A 16,868-nucleotide genomic window follows, 5' to 3' on the forward strand; every position below is an offset into this window, starting at 1 on the left:
CAAAAAGAACCAGATCATTAGAGTCATTTGACTACACTGTTCATGCTGTATGTTGAACCAGATCATGAGTCAAATTGTACAGTATGTTGTGCTTGAGAGCAGAAGACATTTCTAATTATTTCACTGTACTCGGGCATGACTTGGCATCTGAAAAACAGTGCAGGAAAGACTGGCTGGCATATTATGAAAAAACAAACATATTCATCTCAAACTGGAGCCCAAGGGTAAAATGCAGCCTACCTACAGTCTGCAGTGACATGTGAGCTGTTCAAACATGATGACAGACTCAGTTAGAGTGTGAGAGAGTGAGAAAGCCCTAAAAGGAGAAGTTGGCACACAGGGAACGTCCCTTCAATATACCGTCCGCAGTGTTTTCGCACCCACACACCACATGCTATGGCCCGTTTCTTGCGCTGGCCTGAACCAAATAAAATCAAGTAAGAACACACCCACCTAAAATCCTAACAAAGGCCTGTGGGACACCCACACAAACCCCTACATACAAAACACACACATTATTTAAAATGGCAAATCTGGCAAACATAAGAAAGAGAGACTGAGACAATAAGCATGGAAGCTGGAGAGAGAGATACACATCAGTGCCTCCTACAATTCATGAGATAAATGGGATTTCTATTAGGTACATCCATTGAATGCTAATACCAAGCAAGCTGCTTAGTCTAATGCCCATCCCTAATCTGAACCTTTTTCTCTGGACCGCCTGTTTCAGCAGTTACATGGAAAATCCCTGTTGGTCAACTTACTATAGCTCAGTGGATTTTTTTCCCCACTCGTTTTCGCTTCATGACGGATGATTTTTTACCCTAGCTTGCTCCCAAGGATTTGCTCTCTTGGCTGAAATGGAATGCATAATGAATTTGCACACTGACAACATACATTTGTTATAGTGTAATATGTCCATGTCAGCTATTTTGAATGACAGGGGCAGATTATAATGTGTTAGAAACACATGGCAGTTGAGTCAATATTCCTCTGAGGAAGGTTTATGAATCTCTCATGAACAGCCTTGATCCATTTGTCAATGTATCCCCATGCAGAGTAGCACAGAAGTAACTCTAAAAGCACATACACACACACACACACACACACAGGGCTTATCAGTGCTGAAATCCTTGAACCTGCTTGAAATATTAATACCGCCTTAATTAAATCACTGTGTTGTAATATTATACCTAAGTGAGACTCATTTAAAATGAGCAAAACCACAGATCAATAGAAACTGTACCTTTTGTTGCAGAATTAAATATCGCTTCCCTTGAAAACTGATCTGGAATGGCAAACAATGAGAAAGCTGAAGCTACGTCAACAAAAACCTAGTGCAGGCTGTGAGTGTCAACATGTAGCATTGGAGTCAGATTAGTTGTAAAGCAATAATTTTTGTGTGAGAAAAAGAATAGTGACCATTCTTCTTTTTTCATAACACTGCTTCTTGAAGCGTCAGAGCTTTACAAATCAAATCAGTGGATCGGAGCGCCAAAGTCACGTGATTTCAGCAGTTTGATACGTAATCCGAATCACTCATTCGACTCAAAAGATTCAGAACGCTCTGAAGCAGTGTTTTAAAATCGGCCATCACTAGATATTGTCAAAAAGTCGTTTTTTGGCACACAAAAAATATTCTCTTTGCTTTATAATATTAAGATAGAACCACTGAACTCACATGAACTGATTTAAATGTGTTTTTAGTACCTTTATGGATCTTGAGAGAGGAAGTATCATTGCTGTCTATGCAGGCCTTGCTGAGTCATCGGATTTAATCAAAAATATCTTAATTTGTGTTCTGAAGATGAACGAAGGTCTTACGGGTGTGGAACATTAAATGACATTATTTTATACATTAATTTCACTTTATAACACTTCATAGTAACTCTTTAGGTTACACTTTATTTTGATAGTCCACTTTAAACATTCTATTAACTATATGTAATTTTGCAACTATGTCAACTAACTCTCATTAATTTGCAACTACATGTCAACTAACTCTCAGAGTATTAGTAGATTATTAGGGGTTAGGATTATAGTAGAATAAGTTGACATATACTTGCAAAGTTATTATTATCAAAATAAAGTGTTAGCAGATATTAAGCAGACCGTCTACTAATACTCTAATGACTGGTAGTTGACATGTAGTTGCAAAGTTACTTATAGTTAGTAGAATGTTAAAAAGTTAATAAATTAGGTAATAGTTATATGGCATTAAAATGGCATTAGAAACACTCTGACACTTTACAATAAGGTTTAATTTGTTAACATTATTTAACTTAATATGAAGTAATAATTAACAATACTTCTACAGCATTTATTACTCAGTTTTGGTTCATTTCAAAATTTGCTAACACATTAAAAGAAAAAAGTGTACATTAGTTATTGCACCATGTATGAACATCAACAAACAAAGGAAAATTATACTTTTATTAAATATCATTAAAAAAGATTTGTGCTAGCTATTGCATTAACTAAAGTTTAAAGGGATAGTTCACCCAAAAATGAAAATTCTGTCATGATTTACTCATCCTCAAGTTGCTCCAAACCTGTATGTATTTCTTACCTCTGCTGGACACAAAAGAAAATATTTTGAAGAATGTCAGAAACCAAGTAGTTGATGGACCCCACTGACTTCCATAGTATTTTTCCATACTATGGAAGTCAATGGGGCCCATCAATTGCTTGGTTAACCATATTCTTCAAAATTTCTTTCCATATTCTTCATATCTTCAGAAGAAAGAAATGCCTATAAGCAGGGACGTGCACAGGGGGGTTGCTCAGGTTGCCCGGGCAACTGCCCATATGCCCTTCTCGACTCACGTTGCCCTTCCGAGGTGGAAAAAAAAAATCGTACAATAGATGCAGAATTTCACGTAGGCCTAGATAAAAAAAAAAAATCGCAAAGCCTCATTCACTTCCATATTTGGGCACCCGTCCGAAAGTGAAAGTCAGTAGGGGAAGGGCAAACTCTGTTTCATTGGCTGCAGCGCTGCACGCGACCGGCACCTGAGCTGAGCCTGCATGAGCGGCACTAGAAGGAGATTGTCGCGGTTGTCGGGTGAGACGACTTAACGTTGTCGGAAAGGTGAGTAAGGTTATAATCGTTAACGAAAACGGACGAAAAAACGAAAACTAGGTGGGAAAAAACACCGTCATTAACTGAAATAAAAATAAAAACGAGGCATTACAAAAAACGATAACCAAAACTGTAATGTGTGTTTGGCAAAACTAACTAAAATAAAAATAAAATTATAGATTAAATGTCCTTATTTTTCGTCTTTGTCAATGTCTTTCATAGAGCAAACGTTCAGCTGCATTTCATTTCCCTGCGTCTCTCACTCACTCGTCTCTCTCACTACTCGCGCGCGCACAGCCCCTCCCCTCCGTGCACACCGCGCCTCCATGAGAAGCATGGAGTGTTGGAAGCAAGTTCGCGAAAGGTTGGTATCTCGTGAAAACCTTTACACAATCACACATTAAAAAGTGGTATAAAAATATTTTTAATTCTGAATATAATTTTGTCAGTGTGTTAATGTCGACCCGAGAAGCGATTTCTACTTTAGAAAGTTAACTAGACGCAAGGTTGAGGTAAAATGCACTTGGGGTGTCGATGTCAAAACACTATTTAAGCTGTGATTCAAGTAATGAATAATTGACGACGGGCCGTTGAATTATTAGAAAAATAATACCACGGTTATTCTCAGTCCTTCATATAGCCCGTGGGGGGTGGGGGGGGGTGGGTTGGCGTTGGTAGGGGAGTGCCCTTTTTTTAGGTCAGAGCAACTGCCCCTCAAAATTCCTGTGCACGTCCCTGCCTATAAGATTGGAACAACTTGAGGCTGAGTAAATCATGACAGAATTTTCATTTTTTGGTGAACTATCCCTTGAACAAACACCTTTTGTAAAATGTTTCCGAAAATTCTACAGTATATGTTTTATATATCCTCTTCGCAGGGACCTTCAGGGACCCCTGGTTGAAAGCCCTCACTTTAATACAGCAGGGTTTTTTTTTTGTTTTTGTTTTGACAGAAAAAGTTGATCACAAACATTTCTTGCTTCACAATATCCATTCTAATGTTGCATAATCCTATAGTATTTGTGTTGCCCCATTTATACAATAAATTACAATCTAATCCAAGGCTCAGTTTATCTTGGCCTCAATAGTTAAAAGGTTTAATGCTTTTGTGTCCCTGCAGAGGAACCTTAAGTTCTGCAGAGGCTTGAAAAACTGCTGACCAGGTGCTAAAAGCCAAGGGAAGGTCAGCTGCAGAGAGCACAGAGACAAAGACCAGCCCTGGACCATTCTCATCAGCCAGGAAAAGAGATTAGCTGTCTAGCGTCTGGTCTACAACAGGCAGAAGCGCACTTAATACTGTTAGTGATCGTAGCACAGGTGTGAACTAAGATACGCACACAGTCAACACTTCCACAGTTTGTATCTCCAGAAAGCATACGATAACCTCGCCACACACTGCTCAAAACACTGCTCGTTTACAGTGTGTCTACAACCACAGCAAACACAAACCAGCCATTATGCACCCGTGATAAACTCTCTCTGACATATTTACAGCAAACAGATTCTCCCTAGAAGGAAAACACACATTTAAATGTCATTCCCACAACAGACACAGAGCAACACTGGATATCAGAAGCAGCTCCGAGATCCATATCACCACTTCCCCTGAGAGAAAGAGAGAATAGCTATGCAGAGATTGTATTTTGCTACCCATGGCTATTATAGGAAAACAAAAATTATACAAAAAAAACAAATACAAAATTATCAAAAAGCTTCGGACGATGTTTCGTCTGAAAAGAGCAGCCAGGATAATGTTTAAAAATTCATCTTTTATGTTCGATGGATGAAGGAAAGTCATACAGGTATGGATAAAATTTGACAATAAGTGAACAAAACATTTTTGGATGAACTATCCCTTTAAGTGTGGTGAAGGTTTTTAAATGTAAAAAAACCTAAATAAAAAACTTTAAGTAATCAAAGGGACCTATGAGACCTAAATTATATAAATTGATACAATGACACAAATTATATAAAGGGTTTATGTGATTAGGGGCTTAATCACCTGCAAACAATGATTTATAGTTCTTACAGTCAGATCAGCTAAATTGCAAATGGCTGAAATCCAAAGAATTTCTTTACTGAGCTCCATATAGAAATGGAAATTACTAACATTTGTGAAAGCAATACTGAAAAGGTAGGATATTAGAAGAAGTCCTTGAAGTCCTTGTTGGGAAATGGGAGCACCCACCCAAACACACACACACATAGAAAAATAACAGCACTCCAATGTGAACAGTAAGTGTTCAGAAATCTTTATTTTCAATGGTGATGAATGTTTGTTTTATGCTATGCTGTTATAAAACCACAAGAGGGAGGTCAAGAGCACAGCAGAGACCAGCTCAGTGATATCAAAGGGAAATCAGACACAAACTGCAAAATGTGGCTAAACAATCCCTCATGACAGCCATTATCCATTATGTCATACTGTAATGACTCTTTCAGCCTTCCAGCTGAATCATGACTATAATACAACTGACAACACTCACCATAACATCATAAACAGCCGCTTGACGTATAGGTTCCATGTTGAGGTCCCCCTATAGTTAAAGCAGTTTGGCAACTTGTCTAGAAATGCTATTACTGTAGATTATGTGTCTTATGTGTTGTTCTAACACAAATGTGCTGCAAATACATTATTTGCCTTAAAATTACTGTACTAGTGAATAAAAAAGGAAGATTGAAGGCAGATAGCACAAAAAAGGGCCTTTATATGCATGTTTAAGACAGCAAAGATGCCCTCAAGTGGTCAGATTGGGCTACTTCAAGATTCAAGGGGGGGGGGGGGATCACTGCAGAGACTGCAAACAGTTCCTCACTGATTTAATCATAGCACGCAAAGCACAGCACTGACATGTGAAAGACTGTAGCCACAATTTAAACACACATGCTCTTCGCAATTAAACAAAACAGAAATCAGGTTTTCATGCATATTACAGTTTTTTACAGACGCTAGGACACATTTCTCAATACTTAGGTCACTTTTGCAAAACTCTTCACACAGTTCTCCTAACCAACTTTCAGCTTGGCAAAGCAGTTCATTTCACATTCAAAATGCACTAAATCTACCAAAACACTGTATTCAGGTCTCAAATCAACTCATTCTTTCAGAACACTAGCAAAGGTTGACAGCCGACAAACACACTCTGTCACCCACAAAACAATGACCTAAAAAACACTAACAACATGTAACATTATACAATGTTTTCTTGTGTAAAACAAGGACACATCTCTGTTTATAATTCACTGCAATATATGTTACTGGAATGAATCAGACGTGATGCAGAATTCGTCAATATTTTATGTCGTTTATTTATTTTTATAATTTTTTATAATTCCAAAATACAAGAATTTGTATACACACCATCCACTGATACAGATACAATTCAATTGTTTTTATAGCATTTAATTTTAAGATTTAAAATATATTTCATTAAAATATTACTGTAGGAATGCAGCAAATTGCTGTCTTATTCAGTTTTGTATTATGTTACTGTTTTGAACACAAGTTTAACAGTTTTGAAAACAGTATGTAAGCGTGTGCAAATTGGCCTGTACGTACACAGAGTTTTGGCAGTTGTTGTGTCTGAGTGAGAAAAGAATTCATGAAATTTGAGAGATGTAGTCAATGAATGCATTTTGTGCCAAAGCAATGATAAATGATCCTCAGTTTAGCCCACATAGACTTCTGTTGTGCTCACTGTGTGAAGAGTTTTGCAAAAGTGACCTAAGTATTGAAAAATGTGTCCTAGCGTCTGTAAAAAACTGTAAGTGTCATCAAATGCAACACACGCCGGCACTTTCAGGAAAAGGAAACATCTGGTGTGGAGCTGGATGACATGCTTCCTGTGAACTGCTGCAGGCGCCATTTCTCACATTCAGAATCATTAGGTAATGGCACTGTGTCCTGGCCGACAGAGCTGTTGTGCGGTGAAATGCAGATTGATCTATTGTCCTGTCCTCACCCTGCTATGACATCATCAGCAAGAAGATCATTTGGCGCATGTCATTAGGGAGTGTATTATTTCACTTCCAAAAGTTATATAATACAGACGGTTCTCTGTAGGTGCTCACTGCTTTGAACCCCACAACATGGATTACAGCCTGAAGCCAAATGCGATCTGACAGGAGTGCATGCGTGTGTGTGTGTGTGTGTGTGTGTGTGTGTGTGTGTGTGTGTGTGTGTGTGTGTGTGTGTGTGTGTGTGTGTGTGTGTGTGTGTGTGTGTGTGTGTGTGTGTGTGTGTGTGTGTGTGTGTGTGTGTGTGTGTGTGTGTGCGTGTGTGTATTGGCACAAATTACTACATACATACTGTGCGACACTTTCACACAGACTGTGAGAGAATTAAATGCTTTGTTTGATATGAAGGTGAGATGGAGAGCTTGCGCCCACTGCAAGTTGGGAATACAGAATATCTGTTAACCATGTCATTCATTAAACACATCAGGGTTTTTAATTGATCCATCTATCGCTGTTGCATGTTTAATTTGCCTTCCAATCATGTAGTTAATGGATTTATATATTTATCTTCCTCTCACACATGTCCCCTGATCATCACAACACTGACAAGGTCACCTAGCCATACAAAGCACTTTCTTTTAGTTATAGTTTGCCCAAAAATTAAAATCACAATGGTTTTGTGTGAGAAACAAACCAAAATTTACCTTCCTCTATGCTGTAACTTTCAAATATTCATGTTTACACACACTCAGACTGTTTTTTATATTATGTTTGTGTCTGTTCATCGCATAAAGCTACTTTATAGCTTCAGAAGCCTTGGGAACCACTGCCACTTCTCTGTAAAAAGAGCTTATTTGACATTCTGCAAAATATCAGGATTTAAATGATATGAATTAATGATGACAGGTTCAACTATGGGAGGAAGAAAAAATAGGCTAAGAACATATACACATATCAAAGCTACAAAACTTACAGTTACTTTATCATTTATAAAATATGTCTTTGTGAAGCCACTATCAATTAACACAAATGAAAGCCAAGTAAAATTATTTTGTTATTTCACTAAAAGTTACCACAGTCCACTAATTACAGGTGCAATCGAATTGAAAACTGAATTTACCTCGGCATAGTTGAATAACAAGAGTTCAGTACATGGAAATGACATACAGTGAGTCTCAAACTCCATTGTTTCCTCCTTCTTATATAAATCTCATTTGTTTAAAAGACCTCCAAAAAACAGGCAAATCTCAACATAACACCAACTGTTACATAACAGTCGAGGTGTACGCCCCCAATATTTGCATATGCCAGCCCATGTTCCCAACATTATGAAAGACATTACACAAGGGCAGCCAGTATTAACATCTGGATCTGTGCACAGCTGAATCATCAGACTAGGTAAGCAAGCAAGAACAATAGCGAAAAATAGCAGATGGAGCGATAATAACTGACATGATAACATGATATTTTTAGTGATATTTGTAAATTGTCTTTCTAAATGTTTCGTTAGCATGTTGCTAATGTACTGTTAAATGTGGTTAAAGTTACCATCGTTTCTTACTGTATTCACGGAGACAAGAGCCGTCGCTATTTTCAGTTTTTAACACTTGCGGTCTGTATAATTCATAAACACAACTTCATTCTTTATAAATCTCTCCAACAGTGTAGCATTAGCCGTTAGCCACGGAGCACTATCAAACTCATTCAGAATCAAATGTAAACATCCAAATAAACACTGTACTTACGCGATTAAACATGCTGCATGACGAACGCTTTGTAAAGATCCACTTTGAGGGTTATATTAGCTGTGTAAACTTTGTTTATGCAATGATGGATTCGAGAGCTCTGGGGGGCGGAGAGCGCAAGCAATTAAAGGGGCCGCAGCCCTGAATCGGTGCATTTCTAATTATGCCCCAAAATAGGCAGTTAAAAAAATTATTTAAAAAAAAATCTATGGGGTATTTTGAGCTGAAACTTCACAGACACATTCAGGGGATACTTATATTACATCAAACGTTCGATGGCACCTTTAAGGTTCCAGTAATTTAAGCAGCAGCTGCTGATACAACGGCAACGGCGTTCTGTTGCACATGCGCGAACTGAACTGCTACTTCTGAACTGCTACTGAACTGTCTACAATGGGAGAATAGCTGATTTGCCATAGTCGATAATACATGATAGATTAGATAAGTAAATGTTTTATGGTTATGTGTCATTTAATGCCAAAAGCAACCATTCTCTTGCTTTTATTGAAATGTAATTTATTTTTTTACTATGTTAAATGACTCAATGTGCAAACTGGGAACACTTCCTATAACACCAGATGTACTCGTAACTTCGGAAGAAGAATGGCATCTACGCTAATATTAGTCTTTCTGTTTAACCCGAGGTTTACCGTAGTCAACCGGATCCAGGCTGTATCCAGGTGAGACCAAGGACCTGCACCTTGACACGACCACAACGCAACCCTGAAGTATCAGCAGAGATTGAGTCAACTAGATCATCCGTGAAAGCCTCATCGACACGACAACCAGTAGCGCAGCTCCTCAACAACCGTCCATACCGGCGTGATGAATACGATCCTCAACTGGATGGAACTGAAATAAATACTTTGAATGTTGCGATCCTATCGGACTTATGATAGCATCCTGAGTCATAACAAAGCACTGTTCGCCAGAGGAGAACTGGCCCCCCGACTAAGCCTGGTTTCTCCCAAGGTTTTTTCCTCAATTTTAACACCTATTTGCCACCTGATGTCACCTGTTGGAGCTTGGGTTCCTTGCCACTGTTGCCTTTGGCTTGCTTAGTTGGGGACACTTGACATTTCACTTGACATTTGATATTCAACAGTGCTTTGATCTGCCTGCATTGACACTATTCTTTAAGAGCTGCTGTGCAGCCAAAATAATGTACCAGTTATCAATGTAAAGCTGCTTTGACACAATCTACATTGTAAAAAGCGCTACATAAATAAAGATGACTTGACTAAATGATCTGTTACACTGTCCTCTTTGTTGTTGCTTAGCGATTGTTGCGTTCTTTAGCTACGGCAGTTGACGGTTTACTTTCAGTCGCTGTTGCCGTTCCATCAACAGCTGTTGCTTGTCCCTAATATGTTGACCCAGGAACACATCTAACTCGTCAAATGAGAAAATTGTAAATGGAACCGATAGTTCCATTCTGGGTCTATGACTGACCTCACTGCCTCTCATTTTGAAGACATTTCTCACATTTATATGCTCTTACCACTTATTCTGTTCTGCTGTCAATCCTACAGTCTCCTGCACAAGCCTGCCACCCATAAAGAATGAATTGGCAACACTCGTTCATCTCTGCTCACTATGCACCAGTGGACATGCAGGGTTAGGGGTTTGTTTAAATCCCTAACACCAAATCTGAGCAATAAAAATAGTGATACTAAAAAAAGATAACTTCTCCATTGTACCATCCCACTTTTAAATGTATGTGATGAAGATGGCTCCAGGACTTCAGGACTATCAGGTATCTAGTGATTTATGGACCATTTTTAAAAAATGATTTGTGTGAAAAGAGAAGTTTACTGAAAGCACTGGATGTCAGCTGATGGTTTAGCGCTGTAAATCACGGCCTGATGGGCATCATGTAGCTGTGGCTAAAGAAAAGAGCCAGCAGATCTTTACCTAAGATAGATGAGTGGAAGCAATCTCATTTAAGCCTGTCAATAAGACTTGCTTTCGCTGGAATTGACCACATGTCAAAGAGACCTGGGTAGAAGAGGTGGGGAAAGAAAAGGAGAGGACAAATCCCACCGTTTTCCCCCCTCTAGCTTGGGGCTATATATAGCTAGTGCTAAAAGGTCACATACCTAGTGGAGTAGACAACATGAGCGCTGCTACATTTGTCTTTCTTTCTTTGTTTCTTTCTCTCTTTCTGCCTGTCTATCTGTCTCCTGTGAAATGGATGTATCCTGTCATGCTCCATTACCACTCTTTCTCCATCCTGAAAGATGTCCTCCAATCTCTAAATTGAACTTTTAAGATGTCTACTCTTGTCATTATATTAACCCTGTAGCTTGTAGCTCTTCAGGATACAGAACCATAGTTTGAGATAATTTAGCTCTTTTCCAAAATTCATTGAGCTGTCTTCAAAAAAACCTCATTCGGAACACTGCAGGTATAGCAACTCTGCACAAATAGTTATTTGCATGGAAGATGCAACTTTTACCTCATTTCATTAGTGTTAGGTGACAGCATGTTGCTAGGCTAATTCTGTGAGTCACAAAAGTAAATATAAATTCCCTGGCAACCACCTACAACATCCTAGCATTATGGTAGCAGGTATTATATGAGTAAATGTACATTTACCATTGCTTTGCAGGGGAAATCCAGTCATTTCAATAGGAATCTACGCAATCTGGAATTCTGCATGAGGCTGAAAGATTTCCCCATGCAGATTTCACAATGAGTTCAAGTTGGTCATGTGCTGATTTAAGCTGCTAAAGCTGCTTGGTTTAAAAGTGACACACATTGCTACAATATTAACAATAGACCATTTTTGCCCACAAAATTTCACCAATGTGAATACACCTTTAGTATCACTTCAAAAATCTAGCTTTCTGCTTTGTTCTCTATGATGTAATATTTAAAGTCCCTATTTTGTTGTTCCTGGAACAACATTCCTGTCTGAAAATTTAATCCTAACCATATCCCTACCCCTAAAGCCTAAACCTACCCATAAGTTACCCCTACAAGGTAAGTGATGGGTGAATAACAGTGATGTAGAAGCACCTAGCCTAAACTTGACATAAACTGTAAACTTGATCAAATCAAATCTGATAATTGGAATGTTGTTCCAGGATCCAGGAACATGTTGCACTTGGTAAAATCAGGTTGTGCGTATTATTCAGCCAATACAGACAAATACTCTGACAAAACAATACTATCTCCAGACCAAATTACTCTTATAAGCAGGTTATTTTTAATGAATTAAAAACATTTAGCACAACGGGTATTGTCCAAATCCCAAACAAATGACTAATGATGAATATTTGCATATATATTTTAATAATCAATAATATTACTATTAATAATATTAATGAATTAAACGTTAATACAATTAATTCATTTTTAAAATATAAGTTATTATAAGTTATTAAAATATTAGTTCACCCAAAAATGAAAATTCTGTCATACTGTAAAAGCTGTCATTTACAGTTCTCTCCCTCGAAGAAGGGAATATTTTTAAAACCACTGGGTTCCCAACAACATTGGATCCTATTGACATTCAATGACAAACCAAAAAAAATAAAAATAAAAAATAAAAACACTGAGGCACCTTTCAAAGTCTGGAACATTATTAGGGTGAGTAAATGATGACAAAATTTTAATTTATCCCTTTAAATCCAATTGCTGTAATGGATCTCTCTTTAAAATGTTTACAATCCTTTTAAATTTATTCATCATTACAATCAAAAAAAAAAAAAAAATACTAAATGAAACCGCTAACCGGAATCTTTAAGAACCGGAACCATCAAATTCTTGCTCATAACAACCTAGTGGCGATGACTTGGCGATGCATTTGGGTCATTTACGAATTGTATTTTTAAAAGTGTACAAAAACCTAATAGAGATAATTTTGAAGTTTTATTAAGTGTTAACAATGAGATTATGTTGTTTTTATAATCATTTAACACTGCTTTTGTCATTTTTTTACAAGATGGACAAAATTTGTCACCAAAAAAGTCATTCGGTTTAACCAAATGACACTTTTGGTTATACCGAATGAAGATATTTTCAAACAGTGCTAACAGGATGATATCTAGCAAAATCAAACATTTTATATTTAGTACAAGTTTTTAAAATATTAAAACATTTTCCATGTTTTACAGCGGTTGTACCGAATGACCTGATGTTACTTTGCTTCACGACCATGTGGTCCTTTGCAGGTGTCTGAATGATGTCACATCCTGTCACATGATAGTGACCGCATGACCTGATCCAAAATGGTCCCTTTATATTGTTTACTCCGAATGACATCAAAGAAATTAATTTTTCTGGACATTCTTTCTCATAACAAAACAACGACTTCTACACATAATTTTAATACCATTTAGCACTATGTTGATATGTGATGTTATAAAATCATGCCAGAATAAAAATATATACATCTATTACATTTTAAGATACATAAATCATAAATTAAATGGCTGTATTGGCCTTTGGACGGTTAAACCGAATGACCTTTTTACACTTCAAAATTCTTTAAAATACTTTTATATGTAGCAAAATACACTCTAAAAAATAAAACATTGCTTCAACAAAAAAAAAACATGTTAACGTTTTCCACTAGAATTTTTAACTTAAGCCCATTGGGAGAATTGCACTAATTTAAAGCAATATTTTGAGTTGATCCAACATAATGTTTTAAGTAAGGTGAAGAAGGTTTTTTTTGCCACAATAAAAACAGATTTCAAAGTAACATGAACTTAATAACTGTCAACATGAATGCAACTATTTAAGTTGATCCAACATAATGTTTTAAGTAAGATGAAGACGCTTTTCGGACACAACAAAACTGCATTTCTAAGTAACATTATCTTACCAAGCACAGCTTGTCACCATGATGGTAACTCTCCAAAAACCCACATTAACTCTTCTAAATTAGCATAACAAAACCCTAATTACTGCTAAATCTCCCTTACCATTAATCTTGTGCAAAAAACATTATATAACACTTAATTTTAGCATTAACTCTCCCTTTCAAGTGCCATGGGCAAAGCATGATGGGAAATATAAATCCCAGCCCAGTTAAAAGAAGTGTTCATACAACTCAAAACAATGAAACACTTTACACGTCATCAGAATGTATTTTACATTAACAGAACTTAAAATTAAATACATTTCTGATTAACTGAAAATGTTAAACTGAAAATGTTAAACTATGATAAGTCATGATAGTATATCGAATCAATAGGCATAATTTGTGTGTCATCCAAGCTCAATAAAATAACAATTACAAGTAAAAAGTCTAGCATTTCAGAACTTGATTTTTTATTTCACAACAATATATATATTTAAGTAATGACTAAAGGTCCCCTGAATTAGTTTTTAGAGTGTACCTAAAACCTTTTGGATTCAATAAAAGAGATCTAGTTATACTTCTTTACATACTTTGGATGTCATATCTTTGTTTTTTATTATTATTAAGGCCTTTGGACAACAAAATAACCCATTGCGTCATTGACCCGTTTACAAAAAAACTGTAAAAATTCTGTTTGATGTAGTGGTTGTGGTTTGAGAGGGCTGAATTGATAGGTGGGGTTTGGCTGAAAGCGGCTCTCAAGTATACAGCAGCTCTAGAGTGATCAGATGGAAGTCAGTGTGAGCGACAGACGACAACAGATCTGGGATTCCCCAGTTTACTGATTCTTGACACGTTCCCTCTGCCCGACTTTCCTCCACCCACTCTCTCCCTCTCCTTTCTTTCTCTCTCATCCTTTTAAAAGATAAATGTGAAAGTCTCGATGCGTTGGGAGACCACAGTTGTTAGGTAACAGCCTAAAGGCACGTGTGGACGGTTTATGGCTATATCACTCCACAGGTGCATCCATAGTGCGTCAATACGCTCAAACGCACACGCACAGCACACTCAAACAATCTTCACGCTAAAGTCTGCACTCTAGATACCTGCAAGCACTGTTTACCCATAATACATCAGTAAAGGTCAAATGCCATAAACTTCAGACTGCTATTCCTAGAACCCCGCTATATATGACAGTCTCCATCTACAATGTCTCCTCTGAGCTGTTTCTAAGAGGTTGACAAAAAATACTAACGCAGCCAATGTAACACTTCCTCATGCAGAAAGCTGGCAAGCAGAGCTGGAGTAAAAGAGAAGGCGTGAATGCATGCGTGTTTGGTATAGGGTCTCCATGACGGGCTTCAGACAGTTCTCAAACTAAAAGATTAGGTGCAGAAATAATTTTCACACAGAAATTGCTAGGAAATTTCACAAACAATTACAAAGAAACAAATTACACACTGAATTAAACATGAAATTTTGAAGTAAAAACTGAAATATTATTTTCTTGTAGAATTTATTCCAATAATCTGTTTTATTTACAACTTCAAAAAAAAAAAAAAAAAAAAGAGCAGAAAAAAGAACCCTGTAAGCTTTTACTCATAAAATATTAATCTTATCATGACCGATTCAGACGGGCAGAGGCAATATGGCTCTGGGACGAGGCCCTTGACCACTTAGACTGCCATAATATAAAACCTTGTGTCCTGTGGGCTTGACCTCCTTTGAATAAATGGCCAGGTTCAGCCACTGGGGAGGATCAAGCTGCAATATTTCTGCTAGCATTACTCAATCAGGACAGATTGCACCAACCTGCCATCAGATGATTAAATACCTTAAAGATTCCAGTGATGTTGTAATAGATCAAAGAAAACACAATCAAGGAAGCCATCTGTCCACTACCCTTTTCTGTGTGCCTATATTGGGGTGTAGTATTATCTCTGTACTGTACAAAAGCATCTGACTGGAACGCTCCTATTTCGGTAGTTTTAGCATTCTGGCACAATTTACACAGACAAATGAATGACTGCATCAGATCCACTGATGGTTTGTGCCAGTAAGCCAGAGAGTGATATAAAAGAGTGGATTGATCAATCTTGTGTGTGTGTGTGTGTGTGTGTGTGTGTGTGTGTGTGTGTGTGTGTGTGTGTGTGTGTGTGTGTGTGTGTGTGTGTGTGTGTGTGTGTGTGTGTGCTTTTGTTTATATTACATTGTGGGGACCAAATGTCCCCATGATGTAATATAAACCTGAGTTCACCTACATCGTGGGGACCAGCCAGCGGTCCCCACAATGTAAATGGGTTTATAAATCATATAGAATGAGTTTTTGTGAAAAAGTAAAAGTTTGCACAGTTTCCTGTGAGGGTTAGGTTTAGGGGTAGGGGCAGGGTAGGGGGATAGAATGTACAGTTTGTTCAGTGTAAAATGCATTGAAGTCTATGGAAAGTCCCCACAATTCACAAAAACAAACATGTGTGTGTGTGTGTGTGTGTGTGTGTGTGTGTGTGTGTGTGTGTGTGTGTGTGTGTGTGTGTGTGTGTGTGTGTGTGTGTGTGTGTGTGTGTGTGTGTGTGTGTGTGTCTTAAAGCGCACATTCAATTAAAGCAACTCATCAAAGTGTTACAGTAGATCCAACAAACTGAGAGCAGTCAAGTGGGATCGCTCCTACCAAACACTTTCAAAATATTAGTCTGTTTTTATTCCTTAGAGCAGGGGCAGAACCAGTTTTGTTCCTGTACTGTCCTGTTTATTCTCCTCTGTCCTGTCTAAAAGATGGCAAATAATCCAAAATAACATTTTTTTTAAAATCCCAAATGTTTTAACAGTATTGTAAAAATCAGGGGTGTAAATCGGACAGTTCATCACGATTCGATACAATATCGATTCTCATAGCCAGCGATTCGATAGTTTCCAATACCTCAAAAAGTTCTGTGATATGATTATGATACGATTCGATTCGATCAATATTTGAGCCTATTTTACACAACCAGTTAAATTTTTATTAACTCACAACTGCAACCAAAATATATAACAAACATTTATTTCAAAATTTCACATCCTGAACCCTGATTGGGACATCCACATATAAAAAATTCACACAGTAATCTAATGACAGCTTATGACATGACAACAGTCAAGAAAGTATTTTACTTCTGTGCTAAAATGTGTAATGTCAAAAAACTGATAAACCAGGAATACATATACACACATAATTAAAAGACATTTCTTTTAAATGTGTAGTGCAGGTTTTTAATGAAGCAACAACATATTA

The 16,868-nt window shown here is 37.3% G+C and overlaps 1 protein-coding gene across 5 annotated transcripts in view; it reads right to left on the minus strand.

Annotated features, from left to right (window-relative positions):
• fgf14 (fibroblast growth factor 14) overlaps positions 1–16,868 on the minus strand; it is a 144,373-nt gene that overhangs the window by 57,537 nt on the left and 69,968 nt on the right. The window contains exon 1 of one of the 5 annotated variants that reach the window (XM_067409935.1): positions 765–778. The exons of the other annotated variants lie outside the window; for them this stretch is intronic. The gene's annotated coding sequence lies outside the window, so the exon portion shown is untranslated. Of the gene's footprint in view, positions 1–764; positions 779–16,868 lie in introns of those variants that run through there. 5 annotated transcript variants of the gene reach the window in all.

Source organism: Chanodichthys erythropterus, chromosome 14 (genome assembly GCF_024489055.1).
Source record: "Chanodichthys erythropterus isolate Z2021 chromosome 14, ASM2448905v1, whole genome shotgun sequence".
Taxonomy (NCBI): Eukaryota; Metazoa; Chordata; class Actinopteri; order Cypriniformes; family Xenocyprididae; genus Chanodichthys; species Chanodichthys erythropterus.